This window comes from Botryllus schlosseri, chromosome 1, assembly GCF_051294905.1.
Source record: "Botryllus schlosseri isolate E-star chromosome 1, Bs_hap1, whole genome shotgun sequence".
Classification (NCBI taxonomy): domain Eukaryota; kingdom Metazoa; phylum Chordata; class Ascidiacea; order Stolidobranchia; family Styelidae; genus Botryllus; species Botryllus schlosseri.
In genome coordinates, this window is record NC_137236.1 from 16,893,442 (window position 1) to 16,920,994 (window position 27,553).

Below are 27,553 nucleotides of genomic sequence, written 5' to 3' on the forward strand. Positions count from 1 at the left end.
TGGCATGACCTTGTATGATGTCATTGTCGATTGTTACTGCATGGTTCGTAATTGTGTCACTATATTCATTGATATTGTGTTAAGACCAACGACGTAGCCTACTGGTCATTGTCCCGTAATGTAATGATGGGAATTGCGAGCCTTTTTCGAATCAAGAGGAGAAATGTTCTAAATAAGCATAGAAATGTCAGAATAAACCTGAGTCTTGTACGTGCAATATTGACTTTTATTTCATATCTGAGAATAAAGTGGTTGTCTGCGTTCTTCGGTGTCGGAATTGATCGGAATCCTACAATCACAATTAGACCCGGTTTTACAACAACCCATATTCAAAAGTGTCAAAGTCCGTATATCCACAGATTATAATCAAGAAGACGACACTGCCTCACTTGCCTCCTCTGACCCTAATCACTGACGTATCACACCTTACACTGAACATATGTACTGCTGTATAGTGACAATGTTTATCTCCAATAAGCTTCCCCTACGCATGTGATCATGGGTCCGTGCATTTAAGACGAACACAAAGACGCACATATTATCTCGTATACCTGATGAAAGTCTCAAATTTTGTATGAATCTTAACCTCGCTAATTAATCAACCAGGACTATAAAGCCATCAGTAAGACCATGCAACAGCAAAAAACGCATTAACTGCATGTAAAAGCTGCTACTGTTAATTTTACTGTTGTCTATATCTGTTGGAAATGTTAATTGTCTTACGCTTCGAGAAATATGAAATGGTTATCCTTCAAATAAGATGTTACTTGCATAAGATAGATTTGACTCAAGTTTCGCATGATCCAATACCGCAACCAGCATGATTGTTTCGAGTTTTACAGAGATAATGTGGAGCACCCGATGAATACCATGTAGTGAGTTCGAATTTTGAATTGGTGCTACCATGACGTCATGAACTTTCAATGTTAAATGGATTTTCGAACGTGACGTAACCATTAATTGACATGCATGACTCTTTCGTAGTTAAAATAGAAAATATAGAGCAAATGTGGCTCTTCCGAGGAGAAAGGTTCGCTACCCTTGCCATACGGACTACAGTGGCGCCACTCCGTTGCAAAGATTACTTCTATCGCAATTTACAGTCTCACATACTATTTTCGTGTATCTGGACAGGGAAATATTCGCCTTGTATGTTACCTTTGATCTCCGGAGGCGCGTTCCAATTATCAGGTGAGTCGGCCATTTGTCTTCCCGTTGGTGATTCTGTTTTTATCGGTTGTGTGTCAAAGGTTATGCATTGCAAAGGATGAATAGAGTATTACTACCTGGATTGTCCGCATATTCGATTTGACGCCTAGGGCACGGCGGAGGAACTGGACATGCGGTGTCATTCACTGGAACATATTCATGTTTGGATTAGCCATTTAAACATTTAAATCGTCATTTATTAACAAAAAAGTGCTATAATGCTTTGTTTTAGTTGCCAAGCGGTGTCGTTTTTGATAGAGGGTGACTTCTACTCTGCCGTACTACTGCTTAAACCAGGGGTTCCCGAATTTTTTATTATCTTGGTCAAGTATCCGATTTGTAGATGTTCCAGGGCCCACTTCTAAGGTTGGTAAACTGATCACTAAAATGGGTCAGCACCTCCACGACCCCCACCCAAATGTCAAACGACGCCCCTGTTGAAACCACTGCTGGTATATAGTGTAAATGACGATGACATTGTACTGAGTACAATCTTAAGAACCTGAAGATAGAAGGAAGGTGTTGGAGTTGTCTGTGATCAGGGCATGGTAAAGTATGATCTGTAATACAAAATTTCAATACTCCATACCCGCCTCCATCATTCTATATCATACTGTCAATTTACCATACCATTGTAATATTCTCCCATACAAAATTTGATTCTTTTTCCACACTTTCGCATTTGCCCAACCTCTCAGAGATAATATTCCATTTTGATGTTTTGAAAATGTCCGGCATTTATTTTCCAGGTATTTTGGATGTAATTATCAATTTAAAATGATGATACACCAATTTTATCCCAAATTTATTTGTGTCATATATCAGAGATGGATAGGTTGCCTAATCCTCGAAGACGAAACGTAAGATATATGCGATATTAGTTGGGAATCACAGCAAAAGCTCATGACATGTAAGATAAATGTGACAACGCACGGGTAGCAGTAACATGGAGGGAGGTGTTATCTACAAAATAACATAAAGCAAATCTATTGTTCCATTAGAACAGACCTGGGAAAAGTGCGACCCACGGGCCGAATGCGGCCCGAGAAATGTTGCTTGGTATTCTAAACATAAAACTTTCTTTGAGGATGACTAAAACCATAGGATGTATCAACTGAACAGGAAATTCGGTAACTTTGAATCCAGCTCATTAATATGCCACGATAAAAATGCGTACGTTCCGCGCTTGCGTAATCCAGATTCAAAATAAATGCAATGTGGCAATGTCTTACTAGCAATTGAAGTCACAACAAATCACTCTTTCCATATAGTTTAGTTTAAATCTTCATCGTTGCAATTGTTACTTTGCGCAATATACGGTATGTATTAAAATTGCTAAGTGATACGTTTCCAAATCTCTAATTCGGAAAACTGGTCAATCGGTGCTCGCGGTTACTGAATCATCAATTCAATCACCCATAAAGTATTAACGGCATGCCAAAAAAGGAAGCCGAAAACTGAAATTCAAACAAGGCATAGACTTAAGAGTACTAAATATTTGTATACTTAAGTCAGGGGTGAACCCGTCCTTTTAGTTTTTGCCGAGCATCGCGCAGAGATTAAGGATTTTAAATAAAGTCGGTCTTGTTATAAAAACACGAAACATTCGGTCAAGGGAGGGCAAAGTTTAAAAAAAAAACGCTGGCTTCGCTCAACATCGAGGCTATTTAAGCTGGAAGGAAGCGACCAAGAAAATGCTTTGTACCATTGCATATACATTTCAGTGCAGTGGTCCTCGAAATGCATGGGGGCTTGAAAGCATCAGACGGGGGCGCGAAGCGGAAGTACATTGAATTTATTCCCCAGCCTATTGTTATTGCTTCGTGTATTGTCCCACAACAGCCAGAACCATCCATACCATCCAACTAGCCGTTGGGTTTGCTAGCATTCTGGTTGCACTTTTTAATATTTTGCGGTATCATGATAAGGAGGGCGCGAACTATTTCACCGTCATAAAGGGGGGCGTTCCTACAAAAGTTTGAGAACCACTGTTTCGAATCATGACGGCAAATAGATATATTGTTAATTATACGTCACTTTCTTATTACCTAACATCGACACATTCACTGAGCCGCATTTATTAACAATTTAATTTAGAAAAAAGATTAAAAAATACTGGAGAATACAGCTAAAATTTTTCACTCGGCCAACCAACATATTTTCCACTTTTAATTTGTCCCGCGGAGTAAAATAATTGCCCACCCCTGCATTAGAATATATATCTTAAAATACAATTTTACGTCGGGGATTATTCGACATCGGATAAAAATTCAGATTCATCCGCTAATATGTAGGTCAGACTCATTAGCTTTATTAACAAAAATCGGAGTATCCACTCTTCCACTCATTTATCGGAGATAATCAGATTTATTGAAGTTGCAATGGGTGTTGGAGGCCGCCATGGCGTTACATCGCTCGAAGACAAGCTACATATATTTGAATTACAATGGTGCTTCTGTCAACTATAGATGTTCTGTGATGATCATCCGAAAGATGCGCAGGAGATGACTTCCAAGCACATCAGATTGACATTATTATTCATGTAACTGCTACATTCACAGTGTCTACGATTCAGTTTACGGGGTGGAAATTTCGATAAGCGAAATGTAAGCTGTAACGATGTAACGCAACAGCGGTCGAAGATCGTTCGTTGTTTTTATGATATTCAGATTTTATTTAATATTATATCCCTTCATGTGCGAGTTGCACAACTTTTTTTCTTCAAATGCATTGTATCTTCTGCAGGTCATGGCGATGGAGATTTCCCCACCATAGTCCACCATGCCGAAATTTCATTCCATACTATACGATAGTTTCATATCATAACATGCCCTGTCTGTGATGAAGCAATTTACTCCAGCGTTCAGGAAATACGATTATCCTGACAATTTATTACGTTAACACTATCTGCAATACAGCTGAACTGTACAGTTGTCACGTTCACCACATGATCTTTCAGATATCCCACCTATTAATTGGAAATCTGTTGCTTGGGCTCGTCGATGGTATGTCATTGTCTGACTCGCTGTGCTGCGGCGCTCCGATTGTTCGAAACATTGGCAATTTCCAAATTTGAGGACGATGTATGTGGGCTCTAGCGCCCTAGACACATTATAATTTATCTTTTTAGAACCAATGCGACAGTAGCTTTCGCATAAGTCCATTTCTGCTAAATGTTGTACTCATAGTATAGCTATAGAATTATCATATATGTTTGCGAAACGACCAGCAATTATTGTGGTTATTTGGTTGAACAGACGGGAAGTTACGTGTTCACCTAAATCCGTTAGGTTAGTAATCTATACTCTACCCCAGTGCTTTTCAACATGTGGGACGGTACGCACTTGTGCGCATGAAAATCCTGATGAGAGCGGATGAAAATCGTAAATAATTATCAATTTTTATGACGTGGAATAATGCAAATAAACCTATAATAAAAATAATATAATGATATAATAATTTATGGAGGACCGAGTATAACAATATATCATTACTACACCAGGGCGCTGTACATAAAAGGCAATAAAGTATAAAAGTAAAAGATGTGTATAAAAGACGGAGTACATAATTGTAGGGCGGAATGAACACTACTCTACTTCGAACCTAATGGGAAATTCAAGTACAGTGACTCCCTAACTTATGTAGTTGCGAAGCAAATGTAAAACCTTGTTTGACTTACGACGCACCACTATTAATCGTAGCTTTGACAAATAACTTTGTCTCTCACAAGATGTAGTGAATTAATATTTGTATAACGTCAAATTGACTTTCTGCTTTCTCTCGCTGAACAATCGTCATATTTTCGTAATAACATTTCGATTACCGCGAGTCATGGGGGTTTTAGTAAATATCATTATTATAGACTCACATTTGCAAGTTACTGCAACGCAAATTTTTCCCTTCAAGGATTAATAAAGTATGAGTCGCAAAGGGAAAAATTTTCGGATCGACACGGTGCCAGATCGATCTGTTAATAGGTATGCGATATTTGCTGAATTTATAGCAAGGACATTCTGCTATAGTTTTTATATATACAAAGTCAGTGTGTTGAGTACTATTATAGCCAATAGGCAAGACACGCATAATACATGGCTTGATCATGAGAATGTACCGATCGTTGGTTTGAATTCATGATAAGATTTGTCCGACTGGTTTGTCTTTAAAACATAGTCGAAGACCGTTAGGCTGAACTACTGCAGGGATGTGCAACGGGCGGATTCGGGCCTATGAGACGCATTCATTTTGAGCCCAACCCCTTCTGCGTTTTCGCACACGGAGACGTTAAGTTTTGGGCGGGCAACATACCGCTGATAAAATGTGGCGCCTAAAACATCAGCGGCGAAAAAACAATGGCCAGAAATGACCGTCGCTGGATGGTCATAATTTCGATATGGATATGCTCCGTTGTAGAAATTGTCGACACCGAATAGTCCTGTTCTTGCGATCTGAGTACACAGTAGTACAAATTTGACGCCCAAAGGAATTTAATTACCCTAATTTGCAATCGCGTGCGCCAGACATGTTTCGTAGAACTGTGTTGTGTACAATAGTGATGTGCGCGTTCTTTATGTCATACAATTTCAATGTCATACAATTTTTCATTGTTATGGAGATTGGGATTTGGACGCAACAATGTTGTCTGGCGAAACGAGAGAGTGGCTCAGGACGCAACAATGCTGTCTGGCTAAACGAGATTGTAGCTCAAGAGAAAAAGAGCCAGACAGCATTGTTGAGTCCCAATGCCAATCTCCATAACAATGAAAAATTCGAGGCTGATTGTGGGAGTTCCAGGGCCACGAGCGGAATCAAATTTATATTTTCGTAATCAGTGCAGAGTCAGCTTTCGATTGTTACCCGTTTTACCAAATTTAATGCTCGGCAAGCCGGTCAAAAATGACCGTCAAATTGCCTGTAGCCAAATGGAAATTGTGACGTGATCAATTTCACTGAGGCGTGAGATTTGCCTGTGTCGACACCATATAGGACACTTTGATTTCAGCCAATAACCATTTTTCACACCCGTAAAATTCGCTGCAGTTCGGATAGGAGAGCTGAACAGTTCGTAAGATCTAGCCATCAAAACACTAGTAGTGGCTCAACAGCAGCAGCTGTTGGCTGACAACACTGAAGTTGTGCGTACACTGCTGGTGACACATCGTGTTGCTTCATTCTGACATTGTTGTCTACATCAGTGGTTCTCAACCGCCGGTCCGCGGACCGGTGCCGGTCCGCGACGACCTTCCTGCCGGTCCGCCATGTATCTTACAATTTTATACCTTGATTTCAAGATGCTACAAGTACGAGCTGACTCGCCAAACCGCGCAGTTTGCACGATCATTCGTTTTCGATATATTCATTTCGTGCAGAACGGTAACTACCGCACCCAAACCCCCCTTCTGAAGGAGGCCCAAAGTGATTTCGTGAATGAACATAAATTATAGAGTATTTCTTTGAAATTTCATCCAACTTTTAAAAAAAATTCGCGCTTCTCCCGATTTAGTGTCACTAAATGCCTTGATTGTTGAGTGTCCTTCCCCCAAGAAATACGCATGATATATAGGAATAAGCATTCCGGCGTCAGCCATTGCCGCGCTGCGACGCACCAACACATGATGAAGTTTAGGCGAACATAGGACTACGAAAAGTGTGCCAAAGATTCGGCAGAGAGAACACCTTGGCCGAAAAGGACTGCCCTTTGTTGCCTTCGATATATATGTGTCACATTGTCCATAGGCACCTAAATGGCTGGCGCAGAATTTTGCTGTCCTGACAATCTGTACCCCACAAGACAAATACCATCCCACAGAGAACAGTTATTTTCCAGTGAAGAAATAGTATTTTGGAATCGTGTGCGCATTCTAGTTTAGTGCGCTTGTGCGATATCAATATCTATTCACTATATATAACAGACAGTACTTCACGAAATAATGACATACAACGAAGTAATTATTCCAACACGCCCGCCGAATATGTTTAATATTGATGACGTGTCGAAAATTTTCCAAGACAACACCTTACTCAGCTCTACCGGAAAATCTGATAATTCTGAGAGGATAAAAAATTAGAGCAATATATACGCAATTAATAATATTATTGACCGATTCGGTCATGAATTTTAAAAAATTTCCGCGCTTGGCGCGATTAGGCTGCTTAAACTCTCTGCATACACGGAGTATAATGAATGTGTTCACCGGTGAAGAAATACATCTAACTGTAGGAGGAATAAGACCAATGTTTTTTTGGGGGGGATTGGCTGAAAAAGTGGTTTTGCGACCCCGGTTTTGTGGATGGCCAGGTGTAGCTGTAGTCAGGTGTTTTCCTGCGGCGCATTGTATCCGTAGTAGCAAGAGTAGCATACGTCTGGTGTTGTGGGCAATGAGCATTGAGCAAGGTAGCACGAAAAAGTGCTTGGATCGATTCCGAAACACTTCTTCTCTCGATATTGTCGAAGAGAAGAATATTAATCCAGTTGGCGTCGTCGGTTACATCCATGGCCTACGGCGCGAAAGACTGTAAAAGACTCTCGGCGGTAACACGTGTATCTGCGCAAGGCAATTTTACTTCGACTCAGCAAACTCACTACCGTACAATCACATGGATGCCATCAAGATCATCATTAATTTCGATCAAAATCCTCAAAATGTCACTCTCTAGCACCATATACTTGCAAAAAAACGGCAGTATACTTTACCTTTTCGGTTGATTTCAATTTTTGAAAGTCCCCCGGTCCGTCAAGTATTTTTCTAAATTTTACCGGTCCGCGAGGTGAAAAAGGTTGAGAACCACTGGTCTACATCACAATTTTTCCTAATGCGTTCCTTGAAATAACAACCAACGCCAACACAGTCTTGCTTGAATTTGGATATTGCGGTGGGTTGAGCATAATACCATGTCAACTTATTCGTTTCATTTGAACGTTTATGATTCACAATGAACAGACAATGGGTCGTCTTCAACGGTAGGCACATAATGTAGGCTACAATAAGTCACATGTCAAATGATAAGTTCACAGACAGTCAAATATCTACGATATAAACGAAATGCAGGTTGTCAAAGAATTTCATTTTTTGACAAATTTTGACGTATTTTTGAAATGTCAAAAAACGTCGCCCACTAATTATAATTCATAACTGAGATTACGCACCGTATGGAACCTTGGCGAAAACACGGTAACGTGACTGCATATCAAACATGATTAGGGTTGCATTGGGGTAACGTTGAAATACGGGTTATTTTTGAGGTTATAAAGTTCCATGCGACAGTGACCCATGCAGAGGTGTCTCCTTCCAAACTGTCGATTGTCATTGTACCACATATTCTCAAGTAACGGTCAACCGCTACTTGAATGAAAAGCCGGTACATCCTCCCGTTTTTTTTTTTCAGGCGAGCTACCCAGGTGGGTTTCATAGCGCTTAATCTATGTATCAACATACTGATATCTCAGAACACTAATAAAATTGTCTTGACGAGTTATAGGCCCTGATTACATGTTTTATATTTTATCTTCATGGCAAAGTGCCTCAAGCAGACCTCTCCCCGATTCGGACACCGTATTGAAAGAAAGAGCATCATACTCACCTTGACTCGCGGGTGGTGCTTCTTCCTCAGCACCGAAATTATTGTAAACGATCTTGTTTACATTGATCTGATCTCCGGTCACAACGTTAACAGTGCTATTTGCGAACCGTTGATTGACATTTTCACCTCCAGCCAAAATGGCGGACCCTAAGATACACGTTATTATTGTAATGCATTCTAGATTCCATACATTGCATTTTAATAAAATGATATGATTCTATTATGTTCTTCCATATCTTTCGGCATCTTATACACAAGGAAATGAATGTGTTGTTTCTAAACAACTTTAAAACTGTTTTATATGGACAAAATTAATATGATTTTTACATAGTCAGCGCTCAAATACAAATGCCATTACGTACCGGGTGATAATGATGTAGGCAGTACATCAGCGTCACCAGAATAGTGACCTCCACCATCTTCTGCCATGATATTGATAACCGTGGTACTAATTATCTAGGGTATATCACAATGCTGAAAATACAAATATCAATTATACATTTTATGAATAATCTTTTCTGCGCAACAGGCCAAGACTAGCAGTCCTGAGCATAGAAGATCTGATGGCTATATTCGAGCAACCTGTCAACAGTCACATGTTCCTAATTTTGAATACCCTATATTGTTTGAAAATGATTTGTTCAATAACAAGTTGTATGCATTATACACCATGCGATCAGTTTGTCGGACATGACTAGGCGAAAGTGCGATAAATAAGATCGAAGTACTAGACTGGGCAAATGCATGGATTAGTGATGTACCGTCTCATCCCTGCCTAAATATGAGAATCCCATGAACAAATACTTGCTAGCAGCAGCACCCACCATCTGACATTTTAGCAGCATTTTTCTGGCTGATTGGCCATGAAATAAATGAAAACAAAATTTATTTTTATTGTGTCTACACCTTTTCGATCTTTATGTCTATAGAAAGTTTAAGATCTCCATAAACCAGTGCCTCAAGGCGGCTCTACTAAATATAGGTAACTCGGTCGTCATATCCATTCCATTTACAAGAGCACCCCCCTACCCCCCCCCCAAAAAAAAAAAAAAATCCATTTCGTAGACTAGAGCAAAGGCACACAAAGGCCTTGTATAACCCTAGTATAATAATTCGGTCAATAAAGATGTTGGCTTATTGCAGTGGTACGTGCCATTTGCCATTTCCAGAGTAACAAACACGCTGAGCTCAGAAATAGTACATATCTGAATATTACAGAGACTTGATGACCCGGAAAGAAGATGCATTGCCTTCTATTACAAAGATGTTGCTAACACAGTTAGACCAGTCCGGCATTGACAACGTTCAGTTGTCGCAAATGACTTTTATAAGTTTGGCAGATACATAACCAGTGTCTAGAACAGGGGTGGGCAAAGTACGGCCCATCGAAATCATCGAGAAACGTGATAGAAATATTGATAAAAATGTGCAGTAAAAAATCAAATTATTAGAGCGACTTTTTAAATACAGTTTATCATGAAATTTATTAGGTTCATGCCTGTGTTTGGTAGATTCGTCCTCTATATGCGCAGTTAATTACAAATCATTCATAACTTCGGTCTCCACTCATCCATAATGAGTATGATCCAAAGCAATACAAAAGCGGAAGGTTGAAGATGAATGATGCTGCAATCAATAAAGAATCAACTTATAGGTGGGTCTACTTCTGTTCCGGCGTCGATAGTAACACAATTACTATTACTTGTCACAATATGACATTATTATAATGAATTCGTTGCAGCAATTCAAAACACCAGAACAACGGAATTATGTTTGAGACAATAGTTAATTATTTTGATTCGTCCTCACAAAAGAACGGGAAAAAGGCAAGTTAAATACAGTGAGCCCTATACTGAAACTCACTTAAAGGTAACATGTTGGTGCCAAATTGTGTGTTCCTAAGTTTGGCCAGACGCAGAATCAACATATCTATAAGCCGATCGTTACTCACATATTCAAATTTCCATCCTATCCGAAAAATCAGCCCAACGTTTTTACATCCCTTATTTTGACGAATTGATTCAGGAAGGCCATAGTTTATCAAATTTCGGTAATGTTTCTGATGCGTGTGCGTGGCTGGAGCATTAACAATGTGCCGACCTTTGTATTGGTCTGAATCCACCATTAAATTTGTCCGACCATGGCTTCTCTGAAAAAACGCAGTCGGGGAGCGTTAGGATGCTTTAGTGTAGGGGTGTGCAATGATCGGGTCCTGGACTATGAGAGAGAGAGAGAGAGAGAGAGAGAGAGAGATAGAGGACTTGCGAGGCCAACCCCTACCGCGCCAGGACACATTATGTGTTGACCAGCATAGCGATAGTTGAAGCATCGATGGCAAAAATTGCCGGCGATAAAACCAAAATTACCGTCGCTGGTTGGCAAATACATTTTAGATACTGATATGTCCGATCGTTGAAATGGTTAGTACCGAATAGTCTGAGTAGAAAGTCAATACAAATGTGACTCGTGGTCAAATAACACACTCTAATAATTTGAAATCGCGTGAGTCAGACATGTTCCAATAGCTGCGTTGCGTACGACTGCTGTCTGTGCGTTCTCGATATCGTATACATGCCTTTAAATGTAGCATATAGTTATTTAAAAATGCAAACGATTTGATGTGTGACGCTTGGATGGCGAGATGCCACTAAAACTAGCATTTGAGTCGCGGTCAGAATGGTTAAAGAACCACTTCTTTTTATATTAGAATAAAAGCATGCGTTATGGCTTATAATTACGATTTTACTATAGTGCGGCCCGCAAACCAATTCAGATGTTGAATGCGGCCCACTAGCTGAAAAGTTTGCCCACCCCTGGTCTATAATATGAAATTGCGATGCATTGCGGTATAACAACTGTTATACGTCAAAAAGCTAGGCATGTGGTAGTATTTGGTCAGGGGTGGGCAAATTTTTTGTTGTACACGGCCGCATTTGGAATACTTCGACAGCATAATGCCGTCAGCCATCGGTGGGCTGACTAAAAAAGATCATTTTGCCGATCGAATCCCGAAATACCCGTTCCGAGGTCCGGTTTAATTGGGTTTACCAAGTCAACCATGCCCCATTCCCCCTTGCTAGCACCAAAATCCCCATTTCACGTCAAGGATGTAATTTTTATACAATCCCCTGACATGAAGGGGGACTAATTACTAACAACGAGGACAATTTGCTGCCTTCGAATGACATTTTAGCTTTCTTTAAAAACGAGGTAAATTCCTCCGAAAGTGGACGTATGTCGTATGGTATCCTCACCGCAAATTCTTCATTGCTTGATAGCTAGTAATCATATCATGTCTAATAAATATCAAACCCATTTTGGAACGAATTTAGTTCATGAAAGTCTGTAACATTGAAATAAGTGACTTCCTTGATGTTGAATAGGCTTTTCGAAGTACAGAACTTCAATATTGCAGCAAACAAACGTTCATATTGTTAAATTTATTACACTGGAAGCTTTTCGACTGGCTCTCTTCAGCAGTGATTTTGCATACGAGAAGACAAACTTGCAAAATTGGAAACCTCACGCGACACCATAAGTTTTAGTTGTCAGTCCGGTTTCCGTTCCGCAAGCCAGTTCGGTACTCGTTTTTCAGGTGTTGTGTTGTATGTGCATGGGGTTAATGGTGCTTAACTACTCAGGTCTTGTGCACCAGACCACGTCGAAAATAAGATATCCGCAAATAATTAGATTAATCGGGTAGCCAATACGAATTCAATGACAGTCTGAATTGTATATGGACTGGATAATAGGGCCCGTACTGTCATGTCGACATGGTTCCGTCTAGCTGCACTCTTCAAATATTGTCTCTGAGAAGCATATACTGGGCACACAAGCAGAAAGTGTTCGATCATCTCTTCGGCCTTGCACGTGTGGCACAGGCCATCTTCGTGGCACTTTAAACGATGAAGATGAGAATTAAACCGCCAATGTCCCGATTTCAACCTCAATATAATGGAGAAGTGCCTTCGTGAAAAATTCAGCGGCGAAGGAATATCTGCGATGGCTGCTTGTATTTTGTGATATGCGGACCCGTCATATATGACGAGTTGAAGTCTTCAATCCATTTCTCGCGGCATATGGATGCTATGAACGTTTTCACTTCTGAATTAGACAGTTCGACCAGTTCTTCACTGTCATCTGCGTAATCCGTGGATGCAGCCGCTCTTGCTAGTTCGTCAGCCGTTTCATTTTGTCCAATTCCCATGTGGCCAGGGATTCATATCAAATTTGTCTTCACTCCTTTTCTTTCGAGATCTGCGATAACATAATAATATCATATATTAGTTTGTTATTAGTAGAACCGGGGGTAATGGCTGTAAGGGCACTTTGACTGTCCGATAGGATGGCAAGTTTTTGAGATCCTAGATTTTCTTTTGCCCAGGTTAACCCACGCAGAATTGCAACTAATTCGGATGAGAATACTGATGAATATTTACTGAGAGATTCGCTGTGAGAAAACGGAATTTCTTCGACTACGAAGGCTGCACCACATCGATGAATAGTTTTCGACCCATCGATATATATTTTGACATGGTTCGAGTACGTTTCTGTGATGTAACGATTACACTTTGACTTAGCAATTGTGGGTAGGTCAGACTTTACATTTCTTGATTTTAGGTGCAAATCTATTCGACAACATATTTCCTGCCATGGCGGGAAACGAACTACTTCATGGTTCTGTAGATTAATTTGCATGAGCTTCGCATTTTTAATTTTCATATTAAAGGTCATAAATAACGTCGAGTCCGGGAAGATTTCGTGCCAAGAATCCTCAAAGACTGTTGCGCACGGGTGGTTCGGCGATGACGCTATAACAGTTCGATAATTATAGCACGCTTGCAGATAACTCAATGGTATGGGTGGTTAGGCGCAGGAATGTTGAAGAGCGAAGGATGGAGTACTCTTCATTGCCCCGTTGCATATCCGTAGAGCGGTATTCTGAATTTTTTGGATGCAATTCATAACATATAAAGGTGAAAACAAATACGCCTCGAACCGTACTCAATTACCGATCGGATCATAGATCTGTAGACCGCTAGCAAGCAAGGTGTGGAGGCACCCCATGTTGTACCACTGAGCATTCGTAGTAAGTTCATTCTTTTTAGGCAATTTTCAACAACAGCATCTTTGTGCAAACGATAACTCAGTTTAGAATCGAAAATAATTCAAAAGTATTTACAACTTTTCTTCATTGGCAGTTCTGTCATACCTATTGAAAATTGGACAGGTGGCAGTTTTCTGCGTTTTGTGAATATAATTGCGGCAGACTTCTTGACATTGACCCTCAAACCCCATTTTTCACACCATTGATACAGGTTGTTTAAAGAATTCTGCAATTTGGACGAGATTGTCATTACATCTAAGCCAGTTTCCCATAGGCAAGCGTCATCCGCAAATAGATTGATACTCGTATCGATTTCATCGGGGAGGTCATTCATCATAACAGTAAAAATTATCGGACTGAGAACACTGCCTTGTGGAATCCCATTATCTAAGGAAAATGAATCGGATAAGCTGTCACCTACCCGAACTTGGAAAGTACGGTTACAGATGAATGAGTAAATCCATCTCAGCATGTTGGCTGAAATGTCCAGTTTGTGGAGCTTGGAGATAACGCCTTCTCTCCAAACGGTGTCATAAGCTTTTTCTAAGTCTAGAAAAGCTCCAACTGTAGATCGTTTGTTCCAGATGCCTTTGTAGATATCGTCATGCAGGGCTAAAATACAATCTGTGGTTGAGCGTTTAGTCCTATAGCCGCATTGAACTGGCGAAATTTGTTTTGTACTCTCTAACCACCAACGTAGTCTATTAGATATCATCCTTTCCATAATTTTACACATATTGCTTGTTAGGGATATTGGGCGATAGGAGTCCGGATGACTAGGTTTTTTGTTTCCTTTTAGTAATGGTATAACTGTTGAGTGACGCCAGCTGGCAGGTCAATTTCCATTACTCCATGTAGCATTGAACGATGAAAGCATGCGACGGAGACAAAATTGGTCCAGATTGTTGATCATGATCATCTGATAACATACGCCGTCAGGTCCAGGAGATGCACTTTTCTTCGCCTTCAGCGCTTTCTTCAATTTCTTTATTGTGAAGGGATTATTCATGTCTGAAGCTTGATCGGTTTGTACCAATAGAAGCGTTTCTCTTTCGAATGCTTCCCGTCTGGCCACCGATTCAGGATCGACGTTATCATCGCTACTGAATGAGATGAATCTACACGCTAATGCATTTGCTTTGTCCTTATTGCTTGTAAGTATGTGATTTCCAGATGTAAGACTACTTACTAATCGTATTCCATGATCTGGATCCGGACATCGATCGGACGACTCTCCAGACCTTGGATAATTTGGCTGTACTGTTCAGAGATAAGCAAAATGATTCCCAACAGGACTTTTTAGCGGATTGTATCACTCTTCTAGTTTCCGCTCTCTGCCTTTTGAACGCTACAACAAGGTCAATGTGAAACGAGGTCTTCATTTTTAAGTAAGCAGCTTGTTTCAGACGAATAGCTCGGGCACACACTTCATTCCACCAGGGAATGCAACATTTTCTTTGAGGTTTCGTGATTGTAATACTGATTCGAGCTGCTGCGATTATTGCTTCTGTGATGTCTTGTATTGTCACTCGTTCGTTGTTACACAACAGAGAGAGATTCCGATTAGCAGACCATCGAAATTCAGACCATTTTGCTTTGTGTATAGCCCAATATTCATAATACTGCGCCCCCACATTTGGTGAGATCGAAATATGATTGAAGATCAAAAAAATGGTCACTTCCTAAAAGATGATCCGTGACCACTGTCTCAATCTTGTGTCCTATGTCCTTGGAAGCAATTGTTAAATCAAGCAGTGATGTTGCGCCAGCATCATACGATATGTTTAGTCTTGTTCCTATATTGGTGTTTATGACTACCAAATCTTTGTCGTCTAATACCTCATACAGATGTTTTCCATACCGATTACCATTCTTGGCACCCCAGAAGGAGTGGTGTGCATTGAAGTCGCCCACCGCTACGAATTTAGAATCGCATAAAGAAAAACACTTTTTCGTAAGCTGCAGAGAGACTGCTTTATTCGGTGGTATTTAGATATTCCTGATGGCGATTTCATCCAACTTTATGAGTTGCACCTCTATCGGGAAAATATTGTGAACTTCGATTTCCCGGTAACTTATATTTTCTTTCACGAACAAGCAAACTCCTCCGCCGTGGATGTTGCGATCTTTACGTATTAAATTATACTCAGGAATTTTTGGAACATATTGGCTAATCAAGTGCGATTCCTGTAAGGCTATGATCTCTGGCTTTTCCAACATACAATTTTCAAGAAAATGTTTCAATTCGTTGAGTTTACGATACAAGCCTCGACAGTTCCATTGGACTATATTGAAGGTGTCGGTGTATGCTCGAGGACATTATTGTCACCATGATCATGATGATGTGCGGACTGGTCGTTGCAGTGGCGGCTCGTGACAATATCGGGTGGTGGGGCAAGGGCCGCAAGCGACTTGTTATCAATATGACGTCACAGTAGCGTTTTTCAACGTTCATGATGGCCACATGAATTTCCCGTAAACAATGATTTTTAACGTAGGTGCCGCGAGAGGTTTGCCGGTGGCGTGACTTGAAGTGCGGTAACAAATGTTTTATTCATTGTTTTTTATTCAAATGATTATTTTACAAAATGTACGCGAACTAAGAATCGTTCCCATGCCACGAATCAATCATCAGGTTATCCTTAGTAGCATGCGTTATGATTTCGTGGTAGAGATTACGCAAGCGCCGAGTAAGACTATACCAAAAATACACAGACCAACTACCTACAAAGAGCATTCGCATGACACCTTGTGGTGTTTTAATCGTTCCATGCTCAGCAATTCTGTAAAGTGCTGCAGCGCCTCCGACCCGATTTGTATATGGATTCTCGTCCCGAAAGCGAGTCAAATCGATTTGCCCTCGTCCGAAAGTGTTTGGTACACGATCCTGATGCGTTACGACCAGGGGATAGGCAATCAAAGCGGTGGCACCCATAAACGTAAAACATTATAAAAAGCCAGCTGTTATCCATGGAAGATTGAGCTGATGCGCGTAGCAATGCAAAAAATGCGCATGCGGGTAAACTTCTTTCATTAAAACTTGTACGCTATGTCGCGATCCGCTCATGACTGCTGCGCCGTCGTAGGTTTGCGCAATAAGTTTCGACTCAACTGAATAGGGCTGTAATGTTTTTTTTAATACGTAAGAAATTCCGACAGCAGTGCGATCGTCAACAGCCACAAAGCTGTGGAATCGTTCGACTGGCATACCAAATTTCGTGAACCGAAAAATCACGACTAGTTGTGACAAACACGTAATGTCAGTTGTTTCGTCAGACTGAATAGATAGAAATTCAGCGTCAACAATCTCGGTAAACAAATGCTGTAGAAAGATGTGATATATCGAATCAAGCACATCATTTTGAATAGTCTTTGAGGTACCCTTAGCTACTGTCGCGGTGTCGAGATGTTCGCGCAAAATGCTATCAATGGAAGCCGTGTATTTAATTAGATCCAAAAATACCCCCCTATTGAGAGAGCATTCCTTCTCATCGTGGCCTCGAAGGGGCAATTCATGAACTCCAATAAATTTAATGGCATCAATCACCCGAGAGAGAACATGCCTATTCTTATCTACAAGCTCATTGTGCTTGCAGACTGATACGCGATAACTTTCATTGAGCTGCGACATTACATTTACTCTGCCAAACAATTTATATTTAACTGCACTAGCCATGTGCACTTGGGATTTTTGGTGCGTTTTCAGACGCTCTGACAAATGCTTCAGATCGCGATAACCAATTTTGTTCCAACAAGAGCCACTGCTTCCGGTACCGGCACTGTCAAATAAAAGACAGTAAAAGCAAAACAAGGCGTTTTTATCCTCGCCATAAGTAAGCCATTCATTTTTATCGAAATGCGCTGAAGAAAAGGCACGAGTGCGCTTTCCTCCGGCGTACGATTGGATCAATGGGCAATTTCTAGGCTGATACGGACCTAGTCGCTTTACCTCTAATTTTTGCTCTAAAGGCAGCTGGCTAAACGGCGTACGGAGCAAAGATTCAACACGATTCATGTTCGCACTTGACCTGACTACTTATCTGCAGAAATGGAAATGACTATAAATCGAGAGATTGCGTATGCCTAACTGGAAAGGTCAACGAGTTCGGACACATACGCAATTGTTATCTCATAGATTGGACAAGGAAATGTCATATTGAATCCAAAACATCATTCTGAAGAACTACGGATAGCAGCCTCGGAAATTCGGTCCCGGTACAGCTTGGGAGATTCTGGCCTTGAGGCACTGGCGTAGCAGCATGTGCTGCCGCCCCTGGCTCTCGCTTAAAATGCCACCCCCCTCTAAGTAGACCGCAGCTAATTTCGACGTATAGATTGATGTTCAAACAATCTTGTCAATAAAAATAAATACAAATAATATGCCGCGTCTCAGCCTCCCCGTCTCAACGTGAATAAGGCCAAAAATATTAAAGACAAGAAATAGCGAACGAATGTATTGTGTAAATAGAAAATCAATAGCAGCCCCAAAACTTAACTTTTCGGGCTTTGCCGAAGCAAAATCAGCGATTATATCCACAAACGCAATATTTTGAACGCAGTCTCTTTCTATAGACCAGTGGTTCTTAAGCGGGGGTCCGCGAAGCATTTTCATGGGGTCCGCGAAGCCTCTAAATTTGTAAAGTCATTGGTAACCTAATTTACTTTTTTTTTAATTGGGAAAAGCATGGGACAGTTTTCGCTTCATAATTACTAAAACTTCAGGACTCACGTGATTAAATTGGTCGTCTGAGATGAAATATCCGACTGTGCAAACTCATTTTATTGTCAACTTACCAATGGCATGCCGATGCAAACATATTGCTGTTTATAAATGTTTTGTTAAGGTTTATGAAAAATTAAATGTTGGAGATAGCAATTTGGATTTGCAGTTGTCAGTCTCAGCAAATTTGAAAACAGTCGTTTGAAATATAAATTCCTGAACTTTTCCCCTGATCTGTCCCAATGAAAGAATTGAAACCGCGCTACGAAATCCTTTTCATCCTGTGATATAACCACTAAATACCTTCAAGATGAGATGTTAGATAGAAATGACTATAAGCTGCGTGGACATGATATGTTCGTTACAAACACACACCAGAAGCTGTCGTCGGAGGCGTTACGCGTTAATATTACATTTGCCACCGATATATCTTTGTGGAAATGGATTTTCGGCACTCGTTCATATCCAATCAAAGACGAGGATTTTCAAGATAATAAATACGGGTGTAAAATTCGTTTCGAAATATTAAAAGTCTACCCATTTTCGACATATGGTGTGATGTTATTTTGAATAAAATTTATTTTCTGGCTGTTTATTACTAGCCTACAATCAATGTTTGCACGAGACAGGTGACGGTTGCACGATAATTAAGCTAATTATGAACGAAAACTTGAGGGGGGCCGCGGGGATCTGCGGCGTTCCAAAAGGGGTTCGCGAAGACAAAAAGGTTGAGAACCACTGCTTCAGACAGAATCGATAGAGCTGGTAGCCGATCATCATTCATGGTAGAACATAAATAGGACTTAATCAGTTTGAGCTTTGAGAAGCTCCTCGCACAGCTCGCAATTGAAACACCAATGGTCAGATAAAGTTCCAGACACGAGCATAAATACGGTATCGAATGAAGTAGCTTTGCATTAACTAACCAACCAACCATTGTTAGGAACAAGCGGCCTTGACGGCTATTTCGGAATGGTTCCATTGTCATGTTAACATATTAATTCGTGTTTTTGGAATTAGCGTGACACTAGCTTTCGATTGAGGCCAGTTTGATTACATTTTAGCTCACGGGACGCCAGCTATAGGACTACTCATTACACTGCTTTTAGCTGGCTGTGTACACTGTGTTAGCCTCATTTTGCCGCCCCCTTGGAGCCTGTCGCCCCTGGCGCAGAGCCAGAACCGCCAGGTGGCTGCTACGCCACTGCCTTGAGGCTGGAGACTGTCACACGACACATACGGCTTACGGTCTATAGTGTCTATATGTCTGCTGCAAAATCGCCTTCGGAAAATATATTACCGAATAAATACGTGGATGAAAGCCGAAAACTTGGTACACTGTTACATGAAATCATCGAGAAGTATAGCCTCATGACCGTTTTCGGTATGGTACACTGTCAAAATTAATACGAACAGATCAACGCCGAATTTTGCGTAATATTTACTGAGGAATCGGCTGATCAAGCGATCAGCTGTTAGCCGCCATCGAAAACGAAACAGCTATCGCGCTTGACAAGGGTTGTAATTGTGAGCAAATGGCCCGAAGGCCACCATTCCACGGTGAAATTGACATTGGAGAATATAAAATAAAACTAAATATTTGAATGCAAACCGAGGATGTTAGTAAACTGTTTCATGATATCATCATCTCATCACCTATCTCAGTATGGAACACAGATACACCGGCTTTTGCGTGAAATCCGCAATGCGTAAGGTAGGCTAAGTGTCAGATCAGCGCACATATCTACCATACTCGAACTTAATAACGAAATTGCTGCCCTAATCATTGAGTGTCAACCTTGAGACTTGGCACAGCGTTCGATACTAAAATCAAGACATACCATGTAAAAGTTCATGACGGATCTAGCTAAGGAGCATCGTTAAAATCAATGGAGACCAATACCGGCTTTGCGTGAAATATGTTTGCGATACATGACCGATCAGCACACACTCGACTTTGGAAACGGAATTACTACCCTAAACTTTGAGTAGAAACCCTGAAACTTAGGACAGTGTTAAATACCACCATCACGACATGACATACCAAGTTTCAAGAATTATCATGGTGTGAAACACCATCAAAATCGACCTGTACCAGCAACGGTCGACTCAACGCATATCACGGTATCCGAGTTCAGATATAGATACGATTGTTACATCACACCTTAGGGGCGAGCAAGCATATTTGCCCCGGTTGCTCGGCCATTTTACGAATAGGAGAGAGTAAAGCAACGTTTCTTAATTGTGCGCAGCTTTGAGAGAATAGATAGTGAAAGCTTGTTATGAGCGCTACCGGGGCAAGCCCCGGCTAGGCATTCACAAAGCGAAAACACAGAAGAGAATTCGATTTTCGCGGAGACTTCGCTATGTATGGGCATTTGCAAGCGAAAGCACAAGAAGAACGCGGGTTTCGCTGTGATCTCGATATATATTGAGCGCTGTGCGTCTATAAATGGTTAAATTGTTATTGAACAGAATTTTAGGTGGGGCAATGCCCCAGTTGCCCAATAGGACGAGCCGCCACTGGGTCGTTGGTTCTCTCGTTACCAGCCGATAGATACAGAGGGTTTCCACTGTTCGATGTTACATTCGACATTTCATAGTTTTGAGTCGCCTTATCACCGAAACAATTCTTTGGCACCGATATTCCTAGATTTTCACCGGCCGATTTTGCAATAATTTCGTCTATGCGTACCTCTTGACCTGCTCCGAAACTGACTATTGTGTTATTGATGACTTCCGCTATGAAATTGAATAATGCTGCCAGCGGGATGGTTACCAGATTGCCAGCAGAACTTGGATGAGGACTGCGCGAACTACTTTCATTGATACCAGCACGATCGTTATCGGAATAACTTTGTTCGCCGCTACCTGCACTACTGACATGGAGTGACTTAGGCAATGGGGGAATTCAGTGGGCGAGAAGGGCTGAAGACTTTCAGTATCCTGATGCTGTGTCTATCTGGCACTCCAATAATTGACCCCCGTTTTAACCATGATTACTTGGATTTTAGCTTCCTGGCGGTATCTCGGACAACCCGTATAACGAGCCGAATGAGAGTCTCCACAATTCACACACCATGGATTATTCTCGCATTTATCAGCGTTACGTCGATTCCCACATTTCGCACAGCGTTGAGCATTGCGGCAATGCTTCGACTTGTGACCAAATCTGTTACAATTATAACATCTCACGGGTGGCGGATTGTAAACCCGTGTTCGAAATTGCATGTATCCAATCCTCACTACAGTGGGCAGAATTATAGACGCGAAACACAGTAAGACCGATTTGTTATACTTAACCACATCATCTGATTTGTACGAGAATCGCCGCACGAATGTGACGGCTAGCGATTCTTTAATCTCGTCGTCGAACATTTCAAGCGGCACATTCGTTATCACTCCTTTAACCTCAGAAGGTCTGACTATATGGCGCTCGGTTTTAACCTCGATTGGTGTCGACGCAGTACCTAAATTATCGCAAGCGAGCAATTTCTTGACCTGATCACTGTTCGCGCATTTGACTAGAATGTCCCCCGAAGGAAGTATTCTAATATCACTGTAGTTGCCACCAAGCACTTTGAACAAAGCTTTATTAATAGTTAATGGATTTCATTGCCGCATAGTTTTTTAACCCATTTGATGATCACCAAAAGATCACCATTACCTCTATTTGAATCTGAAGCCATTTCCTTTGAAGCGGGCCCATTCAACTCCGAATTTGCGGAACGCTTATGCGCTCCGCCACTTCCTGACATTTCACGGTATTACCTTTATATAGCTGTGGTTATTGCTGAATCTATAATCTAGAAGCCGATATGACGATAAACTGCAAACACTTCCCTAAACTTTGACTTGTCTCTGCCTCGTTTTTCAGGTATTTCATTTGCGAGAAGGCTGAGGCGGCGGAAAATAACATTATCCAATTCACGGAAGGCGTTGCACAGACAATTTGAGGTATATGCAGAGGTGGTCAGTAACGATGTACTTCTACATTTTTGAATCACTCGAGTAGTTCGCCGCTACTTGGGTACTTACTCAAGTAGATCTAATTTCACGCTACTTCTACTTCGCAAAATTTTGTGATCCACTTACTGACATTTCACCCTTTGCAGTTTGTCAAGTAGAAGTAGTTTAATCCGTCAATCAGAAAGATAGCCATGGGGGATTTCGGGGATGTTTTTATGGAGTATCAACATATAATTTCTATAAAAGTTGAGTAAAGTCCAGAATTTTTGTCTTTTTTCACAACTACATACTTACTTGAGTAGATTTAAAGTCATCAATTCTAATTCTACTTCAACTAGTTTCAAGCTGCTTTTAAAAGAAGTACTTCTACTCGTACTTGAGTAATTTTTTGCGTCGCCAATTCTACTTCTACTTGAGTAGCTTTCTTGACTACTTTGACCACCTCTGGGTATATGTTAATGGAAAATTTGAAGATTGTATAGAAACTCTTTCTGCCCACATAAATAAGGATTTGTCAATTTTATGATAGATTATCCAATACAGAAAGATGGAAAGCAGATCTACATTTAGCAATCATTATCGTGCCATTACCTCTTGATAAGGTTCACAAGGAAAATCTTCGAGTAGATGAACTCTACTGCGACGAATGTAGTTTTGAAAGATATATTCAAGTTTATCACCGTCAGTCACACGTAAGGTTGGGTGAAGAAAATAAATAATTCTCAGCAAGTTTCAGGAGAACAGCGACAGATTTGACCGAATACCATCTGTTCAAAAATGAAAATGCGTCAAAAAAGCAACTTGGTGGTTCTAATGTCAATTTATCTGGATAAAGCCGGTTTTAGACATTCCATCTCATTTATATTTGGATTGCTAAAAGAGCAGAGTGGTACTGTAACATTACCAAACATGAATTGGATCAGTTATTGGAACGCATGAATGTTCACTTGTACAAATATATTTACTACTTGGTAAAAAGTGTTCTCGACAGCTTGGGTACACATCGTAAACAGGTAGGCCAATGTGTTTGGTGTAGCAATAGGCCAACCGTCCCTCAGCAATAGCGGGATAAGCGGCATTCAACCATTCAGTCGAATGATATACATCGAACGATATATAGTGAATGACATATCAACTGCACCGTTTTTAATGTACAGAAAGTAGATATAACGAAATCCTAGTTCGAAATAACATCATGAACATGAGTTCAAAATAACATCTCCATATGTATTTGATGACGTGCATGAATCCTTCTACGTTGAGATTGCACTTTAGTATACGAAATTGTTCAATTATATTGATTCAATTACTCCTGTTATATTACTCATATCAATATCTTAGCTGTATTGTTTTCCTACTACTACGTATACTATATTATTTTCCAAAAGACGATATGTGACTAAAGATTGTGTGCATAGGAAAACCTCTATTTTGTGTTTTAAGCAATTCATAAAACTTATCTACACTCGCTGTGGCAGTTAAAGTGACAATATGATTTAGGAATTTAGAAAGGCGAATCAAATACTGAACTGTACACATGAATATAATTCTCGTCGTGCCTAACTAGCACAGCACTATACTAGACGTACTGGTACAAAACCAAACAACTTGTTTGACCGAGAAGAGTTTTAATGAAATAGTTGAAATCAAAATGATGGAAAAGAGTGGCCTTTTTAACGAGACACGAGATTCCCTAAGCCAGTGGTTCTCAAACTTCTTTAGTCACGCCACCTTTTATGATTGTGAAAAATTTCGCGCCCACTTATCGTCATATCACAATATGCAAACAGAATGCTGGCAATCCCAATAGCTAATTTAATGGCATGAAATGTCAATGTATAAGTCGCATCAATTGATTGTATCATTGGATTGAATTATTTCTCCGCTCCTTTGTAGTATCCCATTCACCAAAGAATTTTTTAAAACTGGCCCAGTGTGTACAGTTCAGTATTTGATTCGTCTTTCTAAATCCCTAAGGATTTTATTCTAGCACGTAGCAACACCTTTATTCGCGAACAGTGGGATTGACGGTGATGATTGGCTGGTTGAATACACTTATGAACCTCTGTTAAAACAGTGGCGGTAACGACGATACAAGCTCACTTATTTGTATGCTCCCTTTTAAGTCGTAATCTGGCGTTGGCCGTGTGTATGCGTTGTGAGGAATACAAGAGATAAAACTGTAAACGTAGACTTTTGAATTTGTTGTATTTTTGTTACATCACGATTCAGGTTTCGCTATATTCCGGGGACTTTTTGAGTCAGAAATGATACAGTACCGCGACCATGCACTGTTATTTGAATTATATTATTCGTGTAAATGATATATTATCCATGTAAACGTCTTATAACGGTCTAGCAGTGTCGTTTTCGCTTGTGTAAATAACTACTTTTGGGCACATTATTCCATAAAACTCAACTCTGCAGGGAGCACTTTTTTGCCTTTTCAAAATTGAGTGTCAATGTGACTGATTTGTTCCTATAGTGGTAACAAGTTTGAAACCAAAACACCGTAGTCTGGTTATTATAATGTGGCCTACCAACAGACTCGACATTTGCTGTTTTGAGGGAATATTTAACGGAAGTATTGTCTTACAAACAAATCAACATTTGTGACAAACGTGCTGGATAATACAAGCATTTTTCAATCTACTTGGAATGGCTTCGAGGGCCGGATGAAATCGTCTGGCGGGCCGTATGTTCGACACCCCTGGTGTAAACTCATTTTCATTTCCAAGTTGCCAATAGCCTACTGATACAAACATATTGCTATTTAAAGGTCTGTTGTTGAGGTTCGTTAAAAATAGTTTTTCTTTTTAGTCTGTGTCAAAAAAGTGAATAAAACCTCATCACGGAATCCATTTTCTCCTGTGATATACATAACCACTATTCCAGAATATCTCGAAGATGAGCTGCTATATATAAATGACTAGTGTGGAAGTGATAACTTCATTGAAAAATATGTTTCTCAATTTCGGTGCCATATATGTTGCGATTGTGCTCAAAGCTGTCGCGGGAAGCGTCAGGCGTTAATATTCGCCGCCAGCTACCTTTGTGGAAATGGATTTTCGGCACTCGTTCATATCAAATCGCACGCGTGAATTTTTAAGACACGATCACATATTTCAAGAAATAAGAAATAAAGCTGAGAAGTCCCTTTGAAACAATAAAAGTCTATCAACATTTCTACATATAGTATGACCTTGTTTTCAAGAACGGTCATTTTGTTGCTGTTTATCACTAGCCTTGAGTCACTAGCACAAGACGGTTGCACGATCATTGAAATAATTTTGAACTAAAACTTGAGGGGGTGTCACGGTACAAAAGGGTACCGCGATGACAAAAAGGTTGAGAACCACTGGGTTATATCATTCCAAAGAATAGTGCAACTAAAGCCCCAATCACACAGTAGATGGGATGAATTAGATTATTGGGTTTCGCGACGTGAGTGGAACAGCGGACGACCATAATGTACACCAGAGTTCTACGATCTACAGTAACTTCCGCACCCAAACCCCCCATTTGGAGAAGCTCGAAGAGGCTCAAAACTAATACGCTGGTCGTTTCTATCAGAAGAATCAGTCAATTGAAAATTTTCGTCGCGCGATTCTATCAGACATGGGGTAATCGCGATTAGTAATCGTAATCGATTACGACGATTACAGCATTTTCAAGTAATCGTAATGGCAATCGATTACATTCGAAAAAAATCCAAAGTAATCGTAATCGTAATCGACTACTTCACATATCTAATCGATTTCTTTGTGAAAGAACGATTACTTTTTGTTTGTACAATGAATTTGATATAACTGAACATTCGTGAACAAGGGAGAGATATTTACCAGGTTAGCGATGGCGCAAACGGTTGATTTTCAAACGCCACTGCTCATTATTACGTCAGAAGTATTAGCATTGCTATTCCTTGCGTAAGAAGTATCCACACATAGTAAATATATATTCGATGTACGTACAATGTTGTGTGATTGTTAGAACTGTGTCAGCCATGCTGTATATCAGCTTATCAATACACTCCAGACGCCACTAATATAATAATCACCACTCTACCTATAATTTCAAATAGTAATTTATGTATTGATGTTTGGTTATGCTTAGTTAAAACCAGTTTGACCGTTGTTGCTTGGCGAGCAGTAGGCCTATCTATAGTATACGTATGTATTGTACGTACACCGGACAAAGATTTGAAATTTTGTACTCGTCAAATAAAACATTACGATGTTTTAAATAAACAGCTGGTGATATCTATCATAACCGAGCCGTTCTTTGCCGGTTCTCGTAACGGCAGCTTTCAGTATCTGTAATAAGTGTACGGTAGAATTTTAAGTTCGCTTTATCTTATTCTCATATGACTCTACTTAGAACGGGCGCCAATCGTTATTTCACAATTCTTCACTCGACATTTATACCTGTCGCCATAGCCATCCGCTTGTACACCATGTTTGCATGGGTTGTAGGTATAATCAGGACCAAAACAGCAATTCGTCCCCCACTCAAAACATTGGTATTGGTAGGGTTGTAACCAAAGTCACAATGTTCCAAGTCACAAGTCAATCTCACTTTTATAGTTTTGACTCGAGTCAAGTCGAGTCATTTTCAATTCACCCCCGAGTCAAGTCCGAGTCCAAGTCAGCTAGTATAGGGACGAGTCCGAGTCATAGTGTTTGACTCGAGTACGAGTCCAAGTCGTTATGTTCTCAGATCAGTTTTCAGATCATTCCGGTTCAACCCACTTTTTTCAACTCTGCTCGAGTGATATAGAATGGCTCGTGTTCATAATATAGTAATTTTCATCAGTTTTCACAGTTTACGGCCCTATTTCCAAGTCAGGACTGATAGACGAAATGCAAATAATGTGGTAACTTTACTATTCTTCGAAGTTACATGGAATGTCTGTCTTGGCCGTTCTAGTCTCGAGTACAAGTCGAGTCAATACAAAAATTGACTCGAGTCGA

General features: G+C 40.4%; 1 protein-coding gene across 1 annotated transcript in view; it reads right to left on the reverse strand.

The window, feature by feature from the left end:
• The window catches only part of LOC145439116 (uncharacterized), a 289,490-nt gene that overhangs the window by 223,514 nt on the left and 38,423 nt on the right, over positions 1-27,553 (reverse strand). The gene's annotated exons all lie outside the window — the stretch shown is intronic.